This window comes from Poecilia formosa, unplaced genomic scaffold (genome assembly GCF_000485575.1).
Source record: "Poecilia formosa unplaced genomic scaffold, Poecilia_formosa-5.1.2 Scaffold244, whole genome shotgun sequence".
In the NCBI taxonomy this organism is placed as follows: Eukaryota; Metazoa; Chordata; class Actinopteri; order Cyprinodontiformes; family Poeciliidae; genus Poecilia; species Poecilia formosa.
This window is the reverse complement of record NW_006800183.1, coordinates 153434-176432: the sequence shown is the minus strand read 5'-3', so window position 1 is coordinate 176432 and position 22999 is coordinate 153434. Positions and strand designations below refer to the sequence as shown.

General features: G+C 37.6%; 1 protein-coding gene across 2 annotated transcripts in view; it reads left to right on the top strand.

Moving 5' to 3' along the window:
• drp2 (dystrophin related protein 2) overlaps window positions 1–22999 on the top strand; it is a 242152-nt gene that overhangs the window by 67575 nt on the left and 151578 nt on the right. For both annotated transcript variants that reach the window (XM_016680505.1, XM_016680504.1), the window contains exon 2: window positions 11314–11480. The gene's annotated coding sequence lies outside the window, so the exon portion shown is untranslated. The remainder of the gene's footprint in view (window positions 1–11313; window positions 11481–22999) is intronic.

Below are 22999 nucleotides of genomic sequence, written 5' to 3'. Positions count from 1 at the left end.
TTTATAGTTAATGGTGCAGAAGAGGATTTTTGTTTCTGCCAAAGAAACTCAAGTCTGTTTTTCTTTAATTATGCTTCTAAATTACAGATATCCCTAAAATGTTGTTAATGCATAAAATATAACGCTTGGTGGTAAAGAATAACTTCCTTTTTTATTTCCATGTGTTTGACATCATTTGTAAGCTTCACACTTTAAGTATCTGTAAATAACTGAAAATGCCCCAAGGAGACATATTTACTTACAAAACAGCACCATCTTTCTCAGTTGGATGAACAAAGAAAAAAACAATATTAAGAGACTAATATTGTCATTTCAGCTTGAATAGATTAAGATGTTGTGTTATGTGAGTCTTTATTAAACGGATTAAGAGGTCGTCAGCCTGAAAAACTTTGATAAACACTGCTCTACTGCTCCTGTTTGGCTTGTCTTTATCTTTGGTCATGTCTTGGCTATTTTACACCATGAATAATGGAGTGTGAGCAATGTGAGAGCAAGGTGGCAGCAAGGACAGAAATGGAGAGGACACTCTTAAAGATGGCTACTCTGTATGCCTTCCCACCTCAACCATTCGCCAAGCTGCTACGCTGCGCTGGGCAGATATTTATTCATCTCTTTGCCACCTTTGTTTCTCCTGCAGACAAAAGGAGTGGGCAAGAAAACAAGAAGCACCATAGATGTTGATAAGATGCTCAATCATGCCTGCTTGCATTGCGGCAGAGTGATTTTTGCTTTGTAGAGTTAGTGGCTCCGTGTGACATGTTATTGGGTTTTCTTTCTTTGATTGCTTCGCATTTCTTCTGGCTGGCAGGACATATTGGCAAGTGTGAAAGAATTGATTGAAGTTGAAGTTTGAAAGGTGATTTTCTCACTTCAGCCTCCCCACAAACGGGGCTAACAGAACGCTGGTAGCAGCTGTGTTTACAGACATGTTAAACAGGCATGTCACTTCACTTATTTGTGTTTATAAACTGAATTCTTCCTTTGTTTTATGTAAAACAATAAATGCGTGATAATTATTTCACTCGTACTTATTTTATCCACCACTTTTGGGAATGACACAATTAAATACTATGCAATTGTTTTAATTTCAGTTATTAGACAGTCAGTGCTGTTTTTAATTTAAAACAGCAGGTAATTGGTGTTAAATGGGAATAAAGTCTTAAAAATATGGCAGAAAAGCATAGCTTGTTATTTAAAAATGTTATGCACCAACATTTTATGGTTTCTTCTGAAGTGTTGGTGGTATCCCTTATTTTTTTAGATAGCCTACTGATTTGGAAAATTTATTTTATTTTCCTTAAAGGGGACATATAGTGCAAAATGCTTGTGTTGTTGAGGCTGAATGCATTCACTGAACAGTAGCTACTGACTCAAAGTTAAATCCCCCTTAGCAAAAATGTTGTTTTCATTCTTTTACTGAAGGAGAAAATAAGTTAAAGTTGTGTTAACCCCAGTTTTCCCTGGGAGCTATCCCCCCACCTCCTGCTGTATAATATTGAGTTATGTGTAACAGATTTTGGTGGATGAATCCTATTGACCATTTATTGCAGCGTATAGTGGTAAATAACTACATTTCCAAGCTGGTGAATGTGAGCAGAGGGGCTGTAGTTTCCCTGAGCTATGGGAACCATCTGCTGTAATACGGTGAAGATAGTTTTATTCTGAATGCCAAGCGCAGAGACCTGCCGGGGGATTGCTGACATACCTTCGAGATGAACGAAAATGACAGCAGGTCCTCCTAGTATTTCACTTCCCATCACATGAACCTGGACTTAATGGGAGGAGGAGGAACAAGACTGCTGCCATGTTACAGGGATCTCTTGGTGAATGTGTTTGGTGCCTCTCTGTCTGATGCTAGCTCAGAATAAAGGGTATAACCTATTCATCTGGCATTCTCTTTGTCCCTTATTTTTCATTTCATGCCTCTTGTTCCACCTTTTCTCTCCTCTCCATCTTGCATGTTTTCTTTGTTCTTGTTGGCTGTTGTGCTTTTCACAGGTATTGATTTGTTTCGCTTATTTTGCGTTAGGTTTTATGTTCTCTTCCCTCTTATGAACAAATGGTTCTACCAGATTTTAATCTCACTATTACAGTAAGTTTGATACAATCAGTTAAAATCTCCTACAAGTAAGAGCTCATAAAAGTTATTAGTTAACTAAAACTAATGAAATAACACTGAAATTGAAAAAAAAAAAAACATTTTAATTGAACCCAAAACTATAACTAACTGGAACTACATCATGCATTTATAAAACTAAGATATACTGAAATTATAAATGTAATATCCTTTGTTTTCGTGTATATGAATCTATTGGCCTTTTGAACTGATGTTTACGTCAGCTGTCGGCAAATTACAGCACTCCACACTAATCTTGGTGGTGCTAGTTTTATAGTTGAGTTAGTGGGTTGTTCAACAATAATTGAATAAATATTTTGAAATTGGAATCCGCTGAATATTCATTACCCAATCAACATTAACATAATCACAACATGACCTTATTGAAAACTACTAAGAAATAAGCTGAAACTAAACAATATTGAATAAAAACTAGCAAGCACACTCTGAAAACTCATTAAAATAACTGAGTTAGACAAAAAGTAACAACAAAATAAAACTAAATTATAGACAAGTTGCATGTTATTGTTTATATCCGTAAATTTTGCACAAGCGCACAGCGAATAATCTCTTTGCTGGAGGGTAAAAATATTATTCTTGTGATCCATAGCCCCGCTGCCGCTGTAGAACAACTCCGTTAACAAAATGAAACCTGGAGAATAAACCTGTAGGGATTATTAATTCAGTGCATCTAAGATGTAGCTCTTTATGTTGACAACATGCTGGTCGTCGTCATCGGCAAGCAGCTTTTCGCCCTCCAGCAGGGAGATGTTGGGCGGGATCTTGAGTGTGTGACGTCGCGCCTCAACGCGTCTATAATGAATAATCCTAAACTATCACAGCCCTGATCTCACCAGTCAAAACCTATTTCATGCCCCTGGAACGTGCTTGGACTTTTCTGAGTGAGTGAACCCCTATACCCAGAGACAAAACGCCTTATTATCCAACAAGCGTGAATGTGACATGAGCGCTTAAAACTGTGGATGCTGAATTGTGCTGTGCGATTGAAGTGCATTTCACTGTCCTATTTAAACTGACAAGCGGCTACACGACTGAACTCTCGTACTGCCTAACATCAGTTCGGGGGAAAAGCCAGCAGGGGGGGCGGAGATGCGTGAAAATGGCTCTGGGGTGCGAGTGCCCCTTATCCACCTTGAAGAAAGTGATGCTTTGACAGCCTGATGTCCTCCGAACCGACTGGGTTCCTTTTGAAATGTTTCGAGGCGGCGAAACATTCAGGGTCAGCGGGTCGCCACTGGGGAACAACAGAATGGTGGGGGTGGATTTTAGCATTCAGTCACACAACGTGTTAGTGTCAATGTTGTGCTTCTGTGAAAGACTGACAGATCTGCACTTAAGGTCTAAACAACACTTTGTCTGCCTGTTTGTCGGTATAAATCTGTCAGAAGCGTGATGTTTGGCTCAAAGTCTGAAAAAATAGCTTGTTAATCTCTATTAGGATCAGGGGAATATAAATCCAGTTATCCGTTCATGTTGTTTGAGGATTTTCCTTGATGTCATTTATTTTTCTAAAACCAAAAAATAAGAAACGGAAATAAATACTGCAGTTATATTTTTTTTGCAAAATGTGCATGTGAGTGCAGCAGTTTTTGTCTCCTTCCATTCAAATTGTGTTTTTGCTGAAAAACTGTCCTTCAAGTGAAGTGAAAATTTTGACTGGCAGATAAAATTACATGCGCTGAATAAGTCTTAATCATCTCACTTTCTTTCTGTTGCTTTTCTAACCTTCATTTTTTTGGCTACTGTATCTGTGTTACTACAGCCAAGTATAAAAATGATCAATATTTTACTACTTTGCATTTGATGCTCACAGCCTTTATTAGTGGATTTGCCCTGACTGACTTACATCCTACTTTCTTTGGATATTCTTTCCAAGGAGACGCACTTTCTCATAAGAATTTGATGTTGTATTAATCAATAGCCCTACAAGTTTTGTGAAAGTCAAAGTTTACCTTTAAACTTTGTCTGCTTCTTCGCCCATTTTCCTATTAGTTTCTTTAGGAAAGTGGACAAAAAAAATCAGAATAAGTTTCTGAAATATTATTCCTACACTGTAAATAGACTTTTTTTAAGCCTAAGTTGGACTCTGTGTTGTGCGTGTAGAAAAAAATGCAAAGTAAAAATTATTCAGAGAGAATCATAGGAATTGATTTTAGGTTTATTTATTTATGTTTGCTGAAAACTAAGGATGTTAGAGTTATTATGTAGTCGCTTGCTAACCACCTAGTAAGCTTTTAAAGAGGCATTTGGAGCCTATTTTGTTTGGTCATCAAAGTGACCACATTTGGTTGTTTACCCTCAAGAAAAAAGGAAAACAAATAGCAAATACCTGACAGGTGACCATGAAAATGTTAAACGCTCTTCTGGAATCAACTCATTGGTGCTACAATATAATTTTCCATTTAATTTGCTTTTTTTTTCTTTTTTTTTTTTTTTACAGATTTAACTAGTAATGTAACCTATTTAAGACAGTTGCAAGTCTAAAGTGTTAAAATATGGGATTTAAAGAGGTTTCCTCTTGACATTTCATCATTATTTTACTTTTGAAGCTTTTATTAGACCTTCTGAAAGTGGACTAAAAAATGAAATGCATAATCATTGTAAGACTGATATTTACCACCATATTTACCCTTTCAGAAACTAAACTAACTAAAGTTTTTATCCATTTAAGAGCACTGGGATTCACACACAACGTTGAAACGCTGCATCTACATCAGAAAAATGTTAAAAATGCATTTTAAAGTTGATACCTAAAAATCTCCTTCCTCTAAACTAGTGCAGTATAACTTAGCAGCCTCTTTATGTAGGTTTGTAGGGCACACATTTTATGAATGGCAAGAGTATTCATCCACTTGAGGATGTTACGCACAACTGGAAATAGCTGCTGAAGGATCCAGCGCAGCTGAGAGCCGGGGGGGGGGGAAGCTCTGTGTACCAAACTGTCTTCATGCATATGGACGTCTGAAGTCTTGCCTCACATCTGGAGTTTTTTTCATATGCTGAGAAAAATACACATCTAATACTGCAATGCAAAGATCAAAGCAGTTAATACCCTCGTTAGTCAACAGCAACTTCAAATGAAGTGGATGGTGTTGAGATCTGATCTATCACTTATAGATAAAAGGCTTCAGATCTTCGATGATCTGATTTTTCAAAGCGGTGAGGAGAACGCGCGTGATCTAGTGAGAAGATGTGAACCTTATGCCACCATGTTGTGATTTTAATTAAATGAAATTTCCTGATGAATGCTTTGAGTGCTATAGAAAAATATGAAACATTTAGAAAGCTGAGGAAGAACAATTACATAAAAAAAACCCCTGAAATATTTGGAAGCGTTTTTAAATCTTGTTTCCTGTGAATTTCTGCAAGGACTCTTGGTTGATATTGTGGATCTCCTTGTTTGGCTCTTGTCTTTTTTCCAAAAGTTCCAGTTCCTGGTTAAAAGTCTTTACACTCTCAGAATTTTACAATAAGATATTTTGGTTTCAGAAAGAGCATATTAAGAAGAGGAGACTCAAGACGTAGGACGGTGGTGTTTCTTTTTTTGAGCGTTCATGACACAAGGCATGTTTTAACTCCTGCTATGTCCAAAGCAGAGCTACAAAGACTCTTGCCAAGCTTGCAGCTCATCTTCCGTCTGCCTCCTAGTTTCCTCAGAAGGTCAGAAGGTTATTGCAATGATTTTGGCAGATCAGCTGCATCACGCATTGAGTTCAACTGATGCTCTTCAAACCACAGTTTGTACTGTCTAATCCACTCGTTCCTTGAACAAAAACCCACACATCATTTGATGCATTTTCTGCTGGAGTTGGACGATCAGCTTGGGTTAAACTCTCCTTACGTCTCCCAAGGTTGCTGGGAGACTGAAGGAATTGGGTAATTCTTGAGGCTGCAGTTTGGACTGAATATCTACCTGTGAGGCAATTAAAGGAAATCTTTTTCAAGGTGTTTACTGATTAATAAGGCGTATGAGGTGGGAGGAGGAAAAAGCAACACCAGCAGCTCACAGGTTTCTCTTTATATCATATTTCTGATTTGGTTAATGCACCTGGATAACAACACTTCCACTACCTCAGACAGTGCAAATTAGCAAGATGTTGTAAGTCACAGTTCTGCACAAACTACATAAAAAAAGCATTAGTGTCAGAGTTCAGATATTGCCCCACAGTGATGTTTGCACAAACATGGGCATTTTGTATTTTGTTTTAACTAACTAACACTTCTTCCTTCTTAATACTCTTTTTATGTCAGCTGGCTTTGTGGAGTGCATGACAAATGGTCATCCTCCTGTAAACATTTTTTCCCACCTCAGCTGTGGATTTCTGCAAGGATGCTTGGTTGCTTTTCTGATTAGTGTCTTAGTAGGTTTCCAGTCGTGTAATTCTCCTCACATTTTCAGATGATGGATTGAAGCATGCCTCATGAGACACTCATCTTTAAATGCTGCTTTATAGCCTAACGCTACTTTAAAACTTGTTCACATCTTCCTCCTGACCTGCCTCCTGTGTGCCTTTGTCTTTATAATGCTGTTTGTTTTCTAACAATCCTCTGAGGCCTTCAGAAAACAATTTTTTTTAATATACTGACTTTATATTAAGCACATGCGGATTGCATTTGCTAGGTAAGGCGACTTCTAAAAGCCGTTGGTTATTTTGGATTTTTTAGGTACATGAGGGTATTTCTGATTCTTCCTGAAGGTTAGAGCATAGTAAGAGCAGAAGTGACAATTTCAGGGATACAAAAACTTGTTGGATACAGAAGAAGATCTTTCACCTTTACTGCAGTTTGGCCACATTTTATTGTGATACATAGGAGCATTGTGTTGATTAATCCAGAATGAAGTTGGCCTTATAGGCAATAAATTAAGCAAAATGCACATTTTGCATGATTTGTACTCCAGTTTGGGTGTTAACAGTTTCTGAAACCAGCCCAAGTGCTTAAAACCTCCTCCCAGATGGTTTTTGGCAATTACTTAATGTTTTGTGGTGTCTGGAAAATGAGCCATTTCAAAAACCTCCAGAATGTAATGTCACGAATCAGCAGACACTGCTCGTTACCTAGCAACCCCAGTGAAGCCCAGCCCGTTACCTAGCAACCCAAGCAGCGTTCCAGCACATTAGGTCAACTGGTTTTACCGCCCTGTGTGCCCTGTACAATGGCTGCTGGAAAAGACAAATGTTTTGTTGTTGACCTAAATCAGGAAACTACTGTATTCTTGTTGGTTGTGCAGGAGGCTCTATGTCTGCTTTTCAAAGATGTATGGTTGTATAATTGCGCATCTGTTTGCAGCCATTTTCCTGTGTGAGTGTAAATGTTGAGTTGAGTGAGGAATATATTTTGTGTAGCGCATAGATCTACTCTAACCTGTTCAAGGAAGCATAATATGTTCCTTTAAGTTGGATAAATACAATTAAATGTGTAATAAGTTAATTGAACATTGCTAAATGTTTTCAGAAACAGAGCATTTTGAAGGAAATATGAGTATAAATAAAACCTGCCCGAGGTTAAATGGACAGAATATTCCATTAGAAGCAGGGCTTAATGAAAACAATGCTCCATTTCTCTGTCACAAACTGTAACCTAGGAAAAAAATAAGCAGGGCTCTCATAATGGCTGGGAAAGGAAAAAGTCAGGGCAATAAGACTGAGATGTATTTAGGGGTAAGGCCATTTAAGGCTTTAAAGCCGAGCAGCAGGATTTTAAAATCAATATCAAGTCTAACAGGGAGCCAGTGCAGGAAGTAGAGCTCAGAAATGGTTGCATGCTTTTTGTTCTGGAAATAACACTGGCTGCAGCATTTTTCTTTAACCAGTGGGACAAGTAAAGATGACTCACTTTTAATGATTCTACTTCATTTACTTCAAACAAAAAATAAATGAGTAAAGAAGGGTAGCTTATTTCTTTAGCACTGTACATTAAAAATCATGACAGCAAAGCTTCATTTAAGGCTAACCTCTGAGTGTTTACTGTTTGTATTTCATATTTGAGGGAACACCATTATAAGGACTGATAATGTAATTTGATAAGTAGCTATATAATTTAGAAAGTGTTGTTTTTCTAGTTTAACTGCTTATAGTTATAAACATTATCTGTCAAACTGATTCCTCCATGTTCTATCTATAGTTTTCAGATTTTTATTTGTGTTTCTCATGTGCTCCAGGTTTCGCTGATTGGATCTGATTTTACCCAATCGCTAACACCAAAGGCACAACTCGATGAGGATTATTGGAAATTGCTTGCGCTGTAAACAACTTCCCGGGGAGAAGGGTCACAAAATCTCTGCCAGCAATTAAATGTCTTACACATTTCTGTTGCTCCAAATTTAATTGCTCAGTATTTGGAGGTGTGTTTGGAAAGTCTTTGTTGTTTTCTAGCGACACCTCAAAAACATTTCAGAAAATCAACGTCAATTGTTCACAAGCCCTACCTGCAGAAATCCAACTCAATGGGAGAAATCCCGACTGATCACCGAAGGGACATGAGAATTGAGCAGAACTGCGTAGGAAGTCTGCCTTCACCTCAGCATTTATTAAAGAGATGATTTTTTTCTTCCGCTGTTTTGTTTAATGCATTCAGAAGTCTCTCTATATGTATTCAGTCTCCATGGTCCAAGCTAAGTAGAGCTATGCAACTTTCTATTGACATTTTTGGATTTGATTAACCTTTCTTTCTCCATTCTGCTCGCTACATGTCATTAACATTTAGCAGTTTTACATATGAGGTAGGATTTTTTGCAGCTCGGTGCTGTTTCCTGTTTCTCACCTTGTTTGGCCTTATTTATGCATTTGCTTTTGATATTTAACATGATGCTCCTTCTTTCCATTCCTCCTGCTACTCCCTGCTGTTTTCCCCTTTGGGCAGTCTTGCCTTAAATAAATTAATATCTTTAACAAACATTCAAACATGTTAATGTCCTCTACAATCTAACATTTCGTTATTTGTGGTGAGCGGGAGAATGTAATTTACTGGGAGCGGGGGCCTGATATAGCTGCTGTGCTGGGTTTTACACTGTCGGATCTGGAAATAAAAACTGTCTCTCACTTTTCCCACAGTTGCTGGTGATGTAACGGCGGTCTGTTTCATTCAGCTTTCATTCCGACACTCTCCCGGGATGCAGCAGAAGAAAAAGTGGCATATTGAATACGTTAAATCAGTAAAATATTCTGTCAGTCTCACAAACGTAAACAAACATCCCTTTTCTACAAAAACACATAATGGGAACAATGATTTCGTCGGTGGTCTGACAGGCAGGAAAACAATAAGTCAAAGGAATATCCTATTTCCTCATACAGTATAAAAAGCCATAATGTGAATTATAAACAACAGGGTTTCCCCCAGAAAACCTCCTAAGCCCGGTGGTTGGGGCGTCGAGGCGTTCCACCGGCGTTCCACCGGCGTTCCACCTTGTTTTTGTATTAAAAGATATTAAGTTGACAGGAAATGTAAAAGTAGACTGCCAACTAATGTAAAATATTTACAGTATATGTCCAGAAGTTTAAGAAAAACACAGTCTGTCATAGGGTGTTCTGATTTTTTTCAAAACTGAAGGCTGATGCGTCTCTCCTGCTGGATTTTGTCTTCTAAGACATGCTATTCATATATAAAAAAAGTCAAAAAAGCAACTGAAGACGAAAGGAGAACTTTGAATGACCTTCAGAAAGCCTCCAGCACTTCTGACCAGGACAAACTTTGAAAGGTTACAGGAAATTCTTGCTCCATGAAAGAAAAGTATAAAGGATTTTTGAGTGGTTTTAAAATGTGTGCACAGTATTGCATTTCTATAACATTTGTTTAAAATCCATGTCAGATATTTTTGCAGCTCCATTAGCTCCAAACTGCAATTCTTGGTTATGTCAAATCAGAAAAACACATTTTTATAGTTCAATGATCAGGATGATGCTTAGAGGAAATGCTTTAGTTGTGGTTTAACTGGACTTAAAATTCTGTTGCTGGTTTTTATACTTTCATTTGAGTCTCAACAGCTTCTAAAAACCTCAGCTCTTTAAAAAAAACACCCAGTCGATTTTTGACAATAAGTTAATGTTTTTAATTGTCAGAAAAATTACCTGTTTCAAAAACCTTCAGAATGTAACATCACAAATCAGCAGGCAATGCCCGTTACCTAGCAACCCCAGTGAAGCTCAGCCCATTGCCTAGCAACCCAGGCGGTTTGGTCAGCTGGTCTGACCCCTGTTTGTTTGTTGATCCCATTAACATGTATCATATTAATTCAAAATTCTTCAAAGAGTTATTGTAGATGTTGGTGGCGACGCGCAGTACAATGGCTGCTGGAAGAAACGAGTATTTACCATTCAGAAACCAGTTGCTGAATTCTTGTTGGTTGCTCAGGAGGCTTCACTTCTGCTTTTCGAAGATGTACAGTTGTATAAGTGAGCATCTGTTTGGAGCCATTTCCACATGTGAGCGTAAATGTTGACTTGGGGACGTGGCCAGCAGCAGCTGCTTGGTTGGATTTAAAGTGACAAGACCCCCTAAAACAGCTCTTTCTAAAAGGAGCTCAAAATAATCAGAGTTTACCAGAATAAAGTCTCACTATCTAAAAATGATTTTGTGCAAAAAATGTAATGAACATGTTTTGAATCACCCATAGGCCTATTCCAGCTGGTTTAAGGAAGCATAGTAGGTCACCTTTAAGGTTTCTATTGAACCTTAGGCCGGGTAGGGTTGATTAGCACTTCTGTGTTTTGCCAGAGCAGAAAATTAATTCTCAGGGTGGAGACGGGGGACGCTCATTGGCATTCCTCTTGCATCGTCCCACTCCCTTTTTCTTCCCGGTGGCCAGCACCCGGTGTCTCAGCAGTCCTATATTCCAGACCCGCCTGTGCTGTCTGCAGATAATAAACAGCCCAAGAACCGAGCCGGAGTTACGAAGCTGAGTTACAGCCCCAGCACGCGTTCCGTCTATCTCGCTTAAAGGTTGGGGGAAACCTTTGCTTTATGCTTGGTGTCACCGCATCTTAACCCCCACCTCTCTGCTGGTTCTGCTCTCTGAGCGTTGCTGAGCTCTCAGGACGGAGGAGCATTATGATTTTGGCGTTCAGCCCAGCATCTGGAATAGATTGAACTCCAATGACGGCTCTTAAATGATGTCCATCTCTTATCAAATCTCCTTCTGTCCACCAGGGCTGAGACTCTGACCCTGCTCTGTGTTCCAGGTCCTTCCCCTCCCTCGGCTCCCTTTCGTGAGGAGACTGCTGCCGTTGTCGCGCCGCGTCCAGGCCGCCCTCCCCCCTACGACATCAGAGGGCAGCCACGGACGGCTTGGCTCGTTTCCAGAGAGGCTCCGATCCTGCAGCCACGTCAATCACGTCTTCACCGCTGGGTAACTATCTACTGTTTCGATTGTTCCGGGATGCGCACGACAGAGGTTTGAGATTATAGAGTTCATGCTTTTGGAAGATGTCTCTCATGCTTGTTTGTTACTTTTGGATTCACTCATGTGTGCAGCTTTCATGTAAAAGAGGCATTTTCTCCAGCGAAGCATGTAATAACATACTGTCTCCCACACCCACACAGAGAGGCCTGAGGGCTCAGAACGAATCTTTGCGGGTTTTATTAGTGGTTATTTTCCAAGCCTATTGACTCGTTTGACTCCTGGTATCATCTTCTAAAATGTGCCTGCTTCGTGTGGATCAGCAGCGCTACGTGTTTGTAAAGAGTAAAGTTCTTAAAGCTTCACTAATCACATCAATCCGACAAAAAGCATCATGTGAAAGGAGTCGCCTTTGTTTCTGAACCGACAGATAATCACTGAGAGGCTCAGCAGATTTATTCAGGGAAATTGAAGCATTTTTACAAGCTTTTTGCTCAGATTGTTGTTTATTTCAGCATTACCGTTCATTCAGAGCAAGATATTGTTGAACAGAGAGAAAAGACGACATCCATTTAGACAATGTGAAAGAATAGCTGAAAAGTGAATGAAAAGACATATAGTGATATTTAAATGTGGTTTAGGTTCAACAAATATGCCAATGTAGTTTGATTTTCAACATCTCTGGACAGAACCTGCAACCTAAAAACGTCTAGTCCAGATATTTCTCTGGACTCCATAAGGAGAAGGATTATTTAACCTGAAACAGCCGTAGAAATGTGTTGAAATGTCCAATGTTTGGAGTATTTTAGTTCATTCAGGTGGCGCACTTCCAGATAGATTACCTTCATTTGCAAAGCACAGTTTTTAGCAGAAACCAAAACATATGTGAAAATGAAAAAAAAAAGTAAAGAAAAATCACAGCTGAGAAGTGAATGAAACTGGTTTCTGAGTGGGAACCATTAATCTGTTGGAGCCTGGTGTTTTAGTAGTAAATAATTAAACTTTATTGACATAGCACTTTATGGCAAAAGCCCATAAATTGCCTTTATTAAAAAAAAACATTAAAACACAGAAGATAAAAAGATAAAAGATAAAACGGCATACATTTAACATCATGCAGCATAAAACTAGTTAATGCCCAGTCTGAATAAATTAGCCTTCAGCTGCTTCTTAAAAGAATAAACAGAATCAAGATGAAAAGATGGATAATTTGATGGTGAGATGGCATGTTTGCATCCCATAATAATTTAGAGAATGCTACAGTTCTCTCATTGCTATATTTGGTGCCTGGCAGCTTTAATGTATCTTATTAAACCAGTCTGTGACACCAGTTTTGAGTGGGAGGGAGGAATTCAAAGTTACAGGACAGTGACGCTGGAGGACTGAAGCTGCCTTTAATGGACCAACACAAAGTTGTGTGGAAGTGGGAAGTGGAAGGAAAACCAGACATGTTTTTTGTTGTATTTAATCCCATTTCCTCAAGCATAAATAAAATCCAGTGTCAACCAGTTCAGTCATTTGTCTGGATGCAGTGTAAATATAAAAATAATTTATCTAAGGGTGGACAATAAATCAATAACAATATATTAAGATAAACACATAATCAATCTCAATAGATGATCGATCTTATAGATTCACTGAACTCTGATCCAGAGCCGCACAGCATTCTGGGAGATGTAGGCAGAGGAAATGCTTTAGCTGCCCAACCTCTCACGGCCAGCTAACGGTTGGTGGAATCAACTAACTCACTCACTCTATGGTTACCTAGCAACTCACTCACTCTATGGTTACCTAGCAACGGCCTGTTGAGCAACTTGTGCAGCAGCAGTTTAAGATTTTTACCTCCGTGCCTTATAACTGCTTGAAAACAAATAATGAGTGAAAAAAGAGGATAAAAGAGGAAGGGTCGCGCCACGAGTTTGGCAGTAAGTTAGGTACTTAAAACAAAAAACTAATCAATAATTGTCAGTATTGATTGATATTAAATGACACCTTCATTCTGCTTTATAATCACATTATTTTGTGATATTCTGTCTTTTAAAAAACTAAGCTAGAGCTGCCTGTCACAAAATGTGACAAAATTCAAGGAGTGTGAATACTTATGCGTAGTACTGTAATACTTTTTAGTCTAGTTTTAATTTTCCTTTTAATCATTTAATTATGTTTTAAGGTCAAACAAATCTTGTTTCGGATTATAGATGAACTGACATGAAGGTTGGGTTGTTTAAAAAGAAAGGAAAAGAAGTTTATTATTGTTTTTCAGACTTACCATTAATGTTGTGTGCATTTTATTTTCAGGCTAAATAAATAAATTCTTCCATTAATGTTTTGGTGAATCAGAAAATTCTGAGAATTTCTCCATCATGTCTGAAGGACTTGTAAGATGAAAAATATTTCCAACTTCATCTTTTCCTGCAAAACTTGAGAGCTGGATGAAACGTCCCCCATAAATGAAGACAGCGGAGATGAAAGTAAAGGTAAAATTTTCATCTCACTCATTTAAAAAATGATAGCGAGGTGAAATAGTTTCTGTTTTACAGAGCCGTGATCTCTAAGACATTATACATGGTGACTTTTAACCTCAGATGATTACAGTTTTCTCTTCTTCTCTCACACATTTCATCTGTCTTACATTTTCTGGTCCGTTTTAAATTATCAAGCAAAAATTAAGAAAACTAAAATGGGATATTTCCACTTATGCCTCTTTTTAAAGCTGCAGTATTTAACTTTTATATACTTTTTTTACACTTTTGTTGAAACTGTCACTATAATGTGATAATATAAATCAGATAGTCTGTGAATAAAATTGAGCTCCTCTGACTTCTCCTAGTGCTCCCAGTCCTTTCTAGAAACAACCAATCAGAGCCAGGGGGCGGGTCTTAGTGCTGTCAATCACTTCTCCATGAGGCACTGCTCATTGCTTTCTGCTACAATGCAGGTAGCATAGCATGTTTTGAATGCTAGGGCTAGTTAGCATGGCCACCGATGATGACCATTGAACATTTTTCCTGTAATGGTGAGTTGTTTCTCTGCCATTTGCACATTTGGCAGCGAGTACATGAGGTTGATTGAGAGCACTAAGACCCTCCTCCTGGCTCTGATTGGTTGTTTTTGGTCAGGAGTGGCGCATGTCATCAGACAGGAGATGGAGGAGGTCGATCTTTTATCTGTCTCATAACAGTGATAACCTGGTGAATTGTTTCTCAACACATTTCTCAAAAACATTTTTGATAAAAGTTAACGCAGCTTTAACTCTTTCATGTCTCTGCTCTTTAATCACATAATAAATTAAAACTATTTCAATAATTTCCATTTGCATAATTTATCGTTTTTCCTCTTTTGTTTCTCTCTTTCAACCAAAAATTGGATAACAAAAATATCTTCAGTCTGCTGCTTTCCTTTTTGTTTACAGACTTCATATTGCATTTTACGTGTTGGTCCGATTGTTTTGTATGTTTGTTTTTTACATTTAAAATGTCTTCCAGTGTTAAATGTTCATTAGAAGTTTATTGATCTTTGAGATTGTGCTCTTCCGTAGTTATGCTAGTAACATTTTATTAGTTAAAAATGGTCTCAACCAGTTTATCGCAATAAGTTCAGGGGCAGTTTATCATCCAGGAAAATATATTATCATGACAGGCCTACTCACCTAATCTAAGTTTTAAATGATGCCCCCATAACTTTATTTGACAAGAGGAATTCGACTCCCATCACCACTAAGAGAAACTCCGGCCGCTGTCTTCCTTTGTTTTCCTCCTTATTTCGCCCTGCGGCGGTGCGTTCAACAGCTGCGTTCCTGCAATCCGCTCTTGTTACAGACCCGCGGTTTGAAGTTTCTTGGAGTTACGTAAGTGGGCGCTGGGTTTTGGCATGTTGTCATTTAGGTGCGTTTGACCCGACTGGAACCAATTCAATTACTGTCTCCCCTCGGGTAATATCCTCTGCCTGGCCTTATCTCCGACTCCAAATTACCGAGCGTCTTCACAGCAGACGCCGCTGAAGGAAGTTAGAGAACAAGGAGGGGGCTTAAGGTCATGAAAGGTGACAGTAGGTTTAAAAAAAGGAGAAGGTTGACTGTAGATACGCTTTAAAGTTGAAGCAATTTGGGGAGTGTAACTCCGGCTCGGAGCTCTCAGTTGGCAGAGAAATTGGTGCTGTGCACTCTTCACAGCTCACTCTGCCATCCAAGCGTCATAGCATGTGGGAGGACTGGCTTCCCTTCAATGTTTCATATGAGATATCTCCATTTGGGATTCTGGTTAGCACATCAACCTGCTCCAATACATTTTGAATGACTTTGTCAGCAAAACAGCCTTTTCTCTTCGTATTTTTTCCACTGTGACAGTGAAAGCTGTTAGCTGACCATCTGCATGTGAAGTCTGTCCTTTTGAATGTTTTGATAAGAAAAAGTTGCATCACATATCATATGCTTGCCAAGATGTGTCAGCTTGTGAAAATGTGCCTTTTGCCTGTTACAACTCTACCGTGGCGTCATATCAGGCTATGTTCATGTGTGAAATAGTCACTGGAAAAAGAAAGAAATCCCTGGATAAGACGCTTCTGAGAGGCTCAAGAGGACAGAGCTGGGTAGTAACTAGTTAGTCAAGTAGCTTTTTGGGGAAAAAATACTTTTAGTAAAAAAAATCTACAGAAGTGCTTGAAGGAAAAGAGCAAAAATAAAGAAATAAATTTGATGCAGAGTGAATGAACAATGAACCAAAAAACTGTCAATAACTCCACCAAGACCTGGCTGCAAATTTTGGACCAAAAATTATGTCGTTATTTGGGTTAAGGGTGTCCTAACTTATTCATGAGAATGATTAAAACTATTTAGTCTATTACTTTTATAGACGGTGGAGTACGCAGTACTTTAAACCAACATTTAGCTTTACACTTTTAATATCAGAGCCAGACCTGATATTAATCTAGAACAAACTGAAAAAGTACCGTCACTTAACAACCCAGAACAAGAATCAAACATGGAGAACCAACATCTAGTTTTATCAGAGCAAGAATCCAGAGAAACTCCCACTAGCTTATAAATTATGGACAACTTATTATTCTTATTAAACATGTAGTTTTAAACTTTTACATTTTTGTCTTTCTTTTGGTTTTGTTGTTTTGTATTTCCTTCTAATTCATATAAAGCACTTTGAACTGCCTTGTTGCTGAAAATGTGCTACATAAATAAGACTACCTTCCACTTTTGGTGGGTTTTTTTAAAAACATTTTTTAAAATTCAATTTCTTTTTTTCATAGAGATGTCTGAAATGCAGAGTTGGCATTGATGTGTGTAGATTTTTTGAACACCACAAGTTAAAAATTTACTATAAATTTTAAGTTTAAAATTTCACCACAAAAGGTGCACAAAGTTTTTTGGTTGAGGAAAAAAAAATGGGTGAGAAAAAAGTTGGCCATGTGGTGCAAAGCACTAATCACAACTTAACAGCTCTACAGATGGAAATATTAAGTAATTAATTTACTTAATTGTTATAGTTATAAGTGCAAAACATTTATTTGTAGCTATACTTTTTAAATCTCAATTAAGGAACTGAAACGAGTTAGTTTTGTAAGTTAGTTTTGTCTTATTTCAAGCATGCTAAGATTTTTGTATTAGAAATTAGACCAAATAAACTCGGTAATATTTTGTTTTTGCAGTGTATATGTGATCTCTGCTCCACATTCTCCCACTTTATATCAGTCTGTGGCTAAATAAGATGTAAATCAGGTGAATATTCAGGTGGATGACTGTGGTTAAATAAAGCACCGTCTCATTATTGCTCTTATCTCTTCGTATTATCATGCATGTAGCTCAGAGTTGACATCATGGCGGCTCTCTCTGTTAATCTGTGTTTAAGACAGCTTAGCCTGTTTCCTCTCCATGAATCTCCCTGAGTGTGTTTCACTGTCAAAGACCCGCCATATTTCCTCCTGAGCGTCATGTTTCCTTTTTTCTCTCCTCTCTTTTCTCTCTTTCTTGTAATTTCTTGTCTCCACTCCCCTGTCACAGTTTGATCTTCTTATCTCCTTTCCTCTTTCATTTTCTTGTTTTCCCTCCTTCCCCCGGAGGGCGAGAGCGTTGCGTTGAGGGGCTACGAGTGTGTCCCCTCCCCACCAAACTCTTCTCACTCATCTCCATTTCCCTGTCACTCCTCCTCTTCATTCCTTCATCTCCTTTTTCACTTAGCGCGGTTTTCCCCCCATCACCTCTGAGAATGACGGGGGAGGATTTCAGTGATGAAACGGTTTTCACCGTTGCTCTTCTGGTGCAGGATGTGTTTTCATCCTCTGCAGTAACTAGTTACATTTACTCAATTATGAGTATCTTTTTTTGAATAAATTTACTTTTATCAAAATTCTTACTACACTGAACCTTTTACTTGTACTTGAATAATTTTATTATGGAGTATCTTTACTCTTACTTGAGTAAAATTTCTGGATTTTCCACCCACTGAATGAAAAACATTCACCAGACACACACCTGCAGGTTTTGTTGAAACTGACTTGAATTTCTTTTTTTTCTTTTGAATGATTTAGTTATTTTGTATTTATGTTACTTATATGAATCATTTTGGTCTTTAGAAATACCAAAATGTCTATTTGACTTTATATTTTTGTCTGTCAGATTGTGTCATTTTTAAATATTAAATAATTGATAATTTGATCACTTTGTGCTACAGTATATTTTTTACCAAATACTTTCACTTGAGTAAAAATATGTTGAAGTACTGTCACTCTTACTTGAGTACAATCTTTTATACTCTGCCAACTGCTGCTTACAAGTAACTTTTCATCAAGAAATATGAGTTTGAGTTAATAATCCCTTGATATTGATGAGAAAATTTTAGTTGTAATCGAAATAATCTTCCAGTGGAACAAGACGTTTTAACTTACATTATGGGAAAAATGTCTTGTTTAACTTATGAATTATAACTACTATAACTCTGTTTAAAAAAAAAAAGACATTTTAAGTAAGTTCAGCTGTTTTTCTGTATCGGATCAGTACTGACTGATGGTAAACTTCAGATATCTGGTTGGGAAACGAAAAAAGTTCAATTCCTACTATTCATCCTTCATGCACAGAGAGAGACCTGTTGCCAACATTAATTTGATTTCTGATATAGTTTTTACAAGGCAGCGTTATTAGGGGAGGGTAATTAATGTTTAATGGTTGTTTTATTCGTATCCAGCCCAATTAGCTCAAACTGCTCTCTCTCACCTCACCAGACTGATCATAAATGCTGCGGTACTTTATGCAGGCTGCCAAAATGGTTCAGAAACTCTCATTATGGAAACCAAAACCATAATATATGACTCTTAAATTACTATTTTATATATTTATTTAGAAAGCTTTATGGCTCTGAGAACGTGGAAGAAATATTAAATGTACGCATATCGATTATGATGAAAATCAGTGAGAATCACAAAGTGCCAGAATTATTTACAGAAATATAAGTATTAAGAGCAGCACTGACTGAGTGATCAGTTTAAACTGCCTCCAAAAATCTGAGTTATATGTAGAAGAAAAAGCTGCAAAATGTTGCTTAAATAGAAATGGACATTATTTATACATAAGCAGGAAGTGGCATAGCTGCCACCAAAGGGCAAAGTAAGAAATTGTGATCATAATTAATGCATAAGAGACATTATTGAGTGGGAACGACGAACTGAAGATGATTCTAACAGAAACAAAACACTGGAGTTATTTTTAGCTCCACGAAAAACACCAGCAAATGTTTTTGTTTGAAGTTACTAAATAATGAAGGAACTTCATTTGAATCTTCATTTATTTATTTTTTAAATGTGCACAAGCCATTTTATCTGCCAAATTGTTTCATTTTAATTGTTTTTGTGGGTTAAGTTCACAAAAAACATTGAATAATCTGTATTAAGTGAATACCAGCAGTATGTTCTTTCAGAAATAATTGTGCATATATTTTTACAGAATTTCGAAATAATAAAATTATGAAGGTGTTCTGCGCATTAATAACATGACGAACGCAAACAGTGAGCAATGAGGATGTGTTCACACGTCCAGCCCATTCTTCTGTTACATGTTAAATACAGCATATTTTTAAATTAAGTAGAACAACAAGAGATGCTGCAGAGCATTTTAAGCCAGGAAAGATGTAAAAAAAAACAACCAAAGAACGTCTGTCACTGAGTCCTAAAGTCAACGTTAAAGAACTGTTCAAAAGAATTGGATCATTAGAGAACATCACAACACTTATTAAATATTTTTAAATATTTAATAATGTTTTCTGAAACTATGTTCACTTTAAGATGCCCAGTGACTGCCAGTTACATCTGCACGCTTTTCCTTCCACTCAATTTTCCATGAATATGCTAAAACCTTTTCACATTATTCTACAATTTTTTTTCTAAATTACACATAAATTATAGTAAAAAAGATTTGAAATATTTTACTATTTATTATTCTAAATAATTTGAGTTTCTCTTCTTAAAATGTAACTTTTTCATAATGTAATTGTTTGTTGATCCATTTAAACTATACTAAATAGACTAGAAAATGTGTTTTAATTTTAATAAATACACTTTTAATCAACCCACATTTCTGTATTAAAAATGTTTTCTTTGGTCTGATATAGTATTTTATTCTAAAAAGCAGAAATTCATCATTAAAGGTTTGAAACATTAGTCTCTGTGAAATGACTCTATATAATGTGTTTCATGGAGTGAATTTAATCACAGAAATAAATGAACTTTTCAATACTATCCTGATTTATTAAATAGATCTGTACATTCAGTTCATTTGTCATTTTGTAACAACATATCTCATTATTCTTGATCACCATTTCCTGTTTCCAACATGTTGCTGGACAGAATTACTACCAAGTCTGAGTTCCCAACGTTGATGAATGTGGAGTAAATTGCTGCAAAATTGGACCAGAAATATTTAAATGGTAAACAGAAACCAGCCATTTTATCATGAAAAGAGCAATAGGCAGCAATATTTTCAATGTTTATTAAATGCCAGAGGAACAGGCTGCAGCAGCAGTTTCCTCTGGATTTCTGCTCAGGAAAAATGCTTCAGTGCAGGATTTCGTCTCTCCTGGCAGGAGAATGGTCACCATAAATAAAGCCTGAAATGCACTTTGCTAACTTGTGACGTTTTACAAATTAAAAAAATGTTGCTGAATTTTAATACTAAATTGTTTCTGTTTGATGTTTTTGAACCCATTTCCCCAAGTGTATCAACATTACTCTGATTTTTGCTTTAATAAGGTCACATAGTTCTCAGTAGGGATGTGCGATACAGCATAAAATTCGTATCATGACATATTGTGATGGGTAGCGGTAACGATATACATCACGATGTGATTTGCGTAAAACCCCATGAGTTTGTTACCTTGTGTGCGGTCCTGCAGGGTCGCATTGTACGCTTTTACGAGTTTTTTTTGTGTGACTGTCAGACCGTCACTCCGCCCCACGGCACATCCTCGCAGTCCGACCGTGTCTGTGCTGACATCTGTTCCCGATCATCGCACTACGGCCGCAGGAGCCGGAAGAGTTGAGAAACTGGGTCCATCAGACTCAGCAAACTTTATCTTCTGCGACTCGTTGGGTTTGCGCTGACTTTGCCTGCGCTTTTACCCCTCGCTTCCCCACTGTCTGACCGTGACATCTGCCGCGCCTCTCCTGAGCGTCGCGCTAAGAGGTTAAACCTGCACCAGGTCCAGATAATTTATGCTTTGCCTTTTCAATGAGCTCTTCCTTTGCGCTCTCCTCCACTCTGCTTCCCGTTGGTTGATGACGTAACCAGCTGGTTTGGATGCCGGTTGGTTATGTCATCAACTACAGATCTCTATTGGAGGCCAAATTTCTATATTTTTCTATATTTTATAATTTCTATATTTTCTATCTCATACCATTTATGAGGTATCATGCATTCCCAGTTCTCAGAAAGGACTCACAAAATATCGGCTCTGACATTGGTATCAGCCAATAAATAAAACTGGGCCGATATGAACAACTATTTTGTTGCTGTCTATTTCTGGTTATTATTTTTTAAAGGTGTTAAAACACTAGAGAAATACATATATTAGTAAATGTCCAGTAATAACAGCAATATTAATATTGAATATTGCATTTTCATATGGGTGCATTCCTCATTCTCTGTCCGAAACTGATTGAAACATCTTTTTACCCTGTTGACAGATTTCATTGTCTGTTTTAATGTGGTGCATTTTATTTTATGGGACCAGCCAGGGCTATCATGTAACACTGACACCAATGAATTATTACATCCCATAATTTACCACTTCAACAGATGTGGATGCATCAAACGTTGTCCCTAAGCTTTCATGCAAAAGAGATGATTATCATGAGAGCTGTGTGTGACTGAAAAGTAGCTGCTGGTGTCGCTTTGATGCGCTGTGAGGCATTAGTAGAGTTCAGAGGAGTCGTATATTGTTTGTGTCTGCATTTATTCATCCTGCACTCATAAAAAAAACTGGAAATACAGTTTGAATTTCAGTTTTTTTTAAGAAATGATGTGATGTCTTGTGTTGTTTGTGCAGAATCTCCTCCTCCTCTCTGTTTCTGTTGACATTTTTGTAATTTAAGTGCTAATCCTGGAGCGCAGTAGTTGTGAGAGTGAGGTCTCCACTTTGATATCCTTGTGTCCTCGTAGCAGCAGTGAATTGCCCTTCATTAGCAGGAAGTTAATCCCTTCTTCTCGTGCTGGTGACAGATACTGAGAGCGGTCTGCAGAAGTCAGCACACCGATTACTCTGCAGCCTCTCGGCTCCAGGAGGACATTCAGGACAAGTCCGTTTTTCTAAGCTTTCTTTTAATAACTGGTCCGATAACATTTGTTAAGTTAGGCGTGTTTATTTTCATTATTTTTAATTTTCCTGAGATGTGCAGTCTGGTTGAAGATGCATTTCTGAGTCGTATGTCACAGACAGGGAGCTGCAGCAGCCAGAACAGTCTCACTGCAAAAACACAAAATCTTACTAAGTGTTTTTGGTCCAGTTTCTGGTGCAAATAATCTTAGTACACTTGAAATAAGACAAAACTAACTTACAAGTAACTTCTTAGCAAAATATAGGAGCTTGTTCTAAGTCACATCTCCTGAATATTGATTAAAAAGTACCGGTTCCACTGTTACCTAGCAACGCCAGCCAAGCTCAGCCCGTCACCTAGCAACCAGTCACCTTCCATCTTTCCTGTTTTCCTCTTTCTTCCATATTTCTTGTTATTCCTTCCTTCCTCTTATTACATATTAAGTGTAGATAAATTTGGACTTTGTATAAAAACTGGACATAACTAAAGGATTATAACATCCATAATTTTCACTCTTGTTTTAAATTGATTAAATATTAGTAAATATCAATAGATCAACATTTGCTTGTAAGTCAACAAATTGCTCAGCATCATTGAAGCTCTTGCAGCGTAAACGCACCAGAGAAATGTTTCAGTATTTCACTACCTGTGGTTTACTCTGTTCATGTTTCTCACATGACGCTTTGATTTAGGAGACGCTGAATAAAATGTTTACTGTT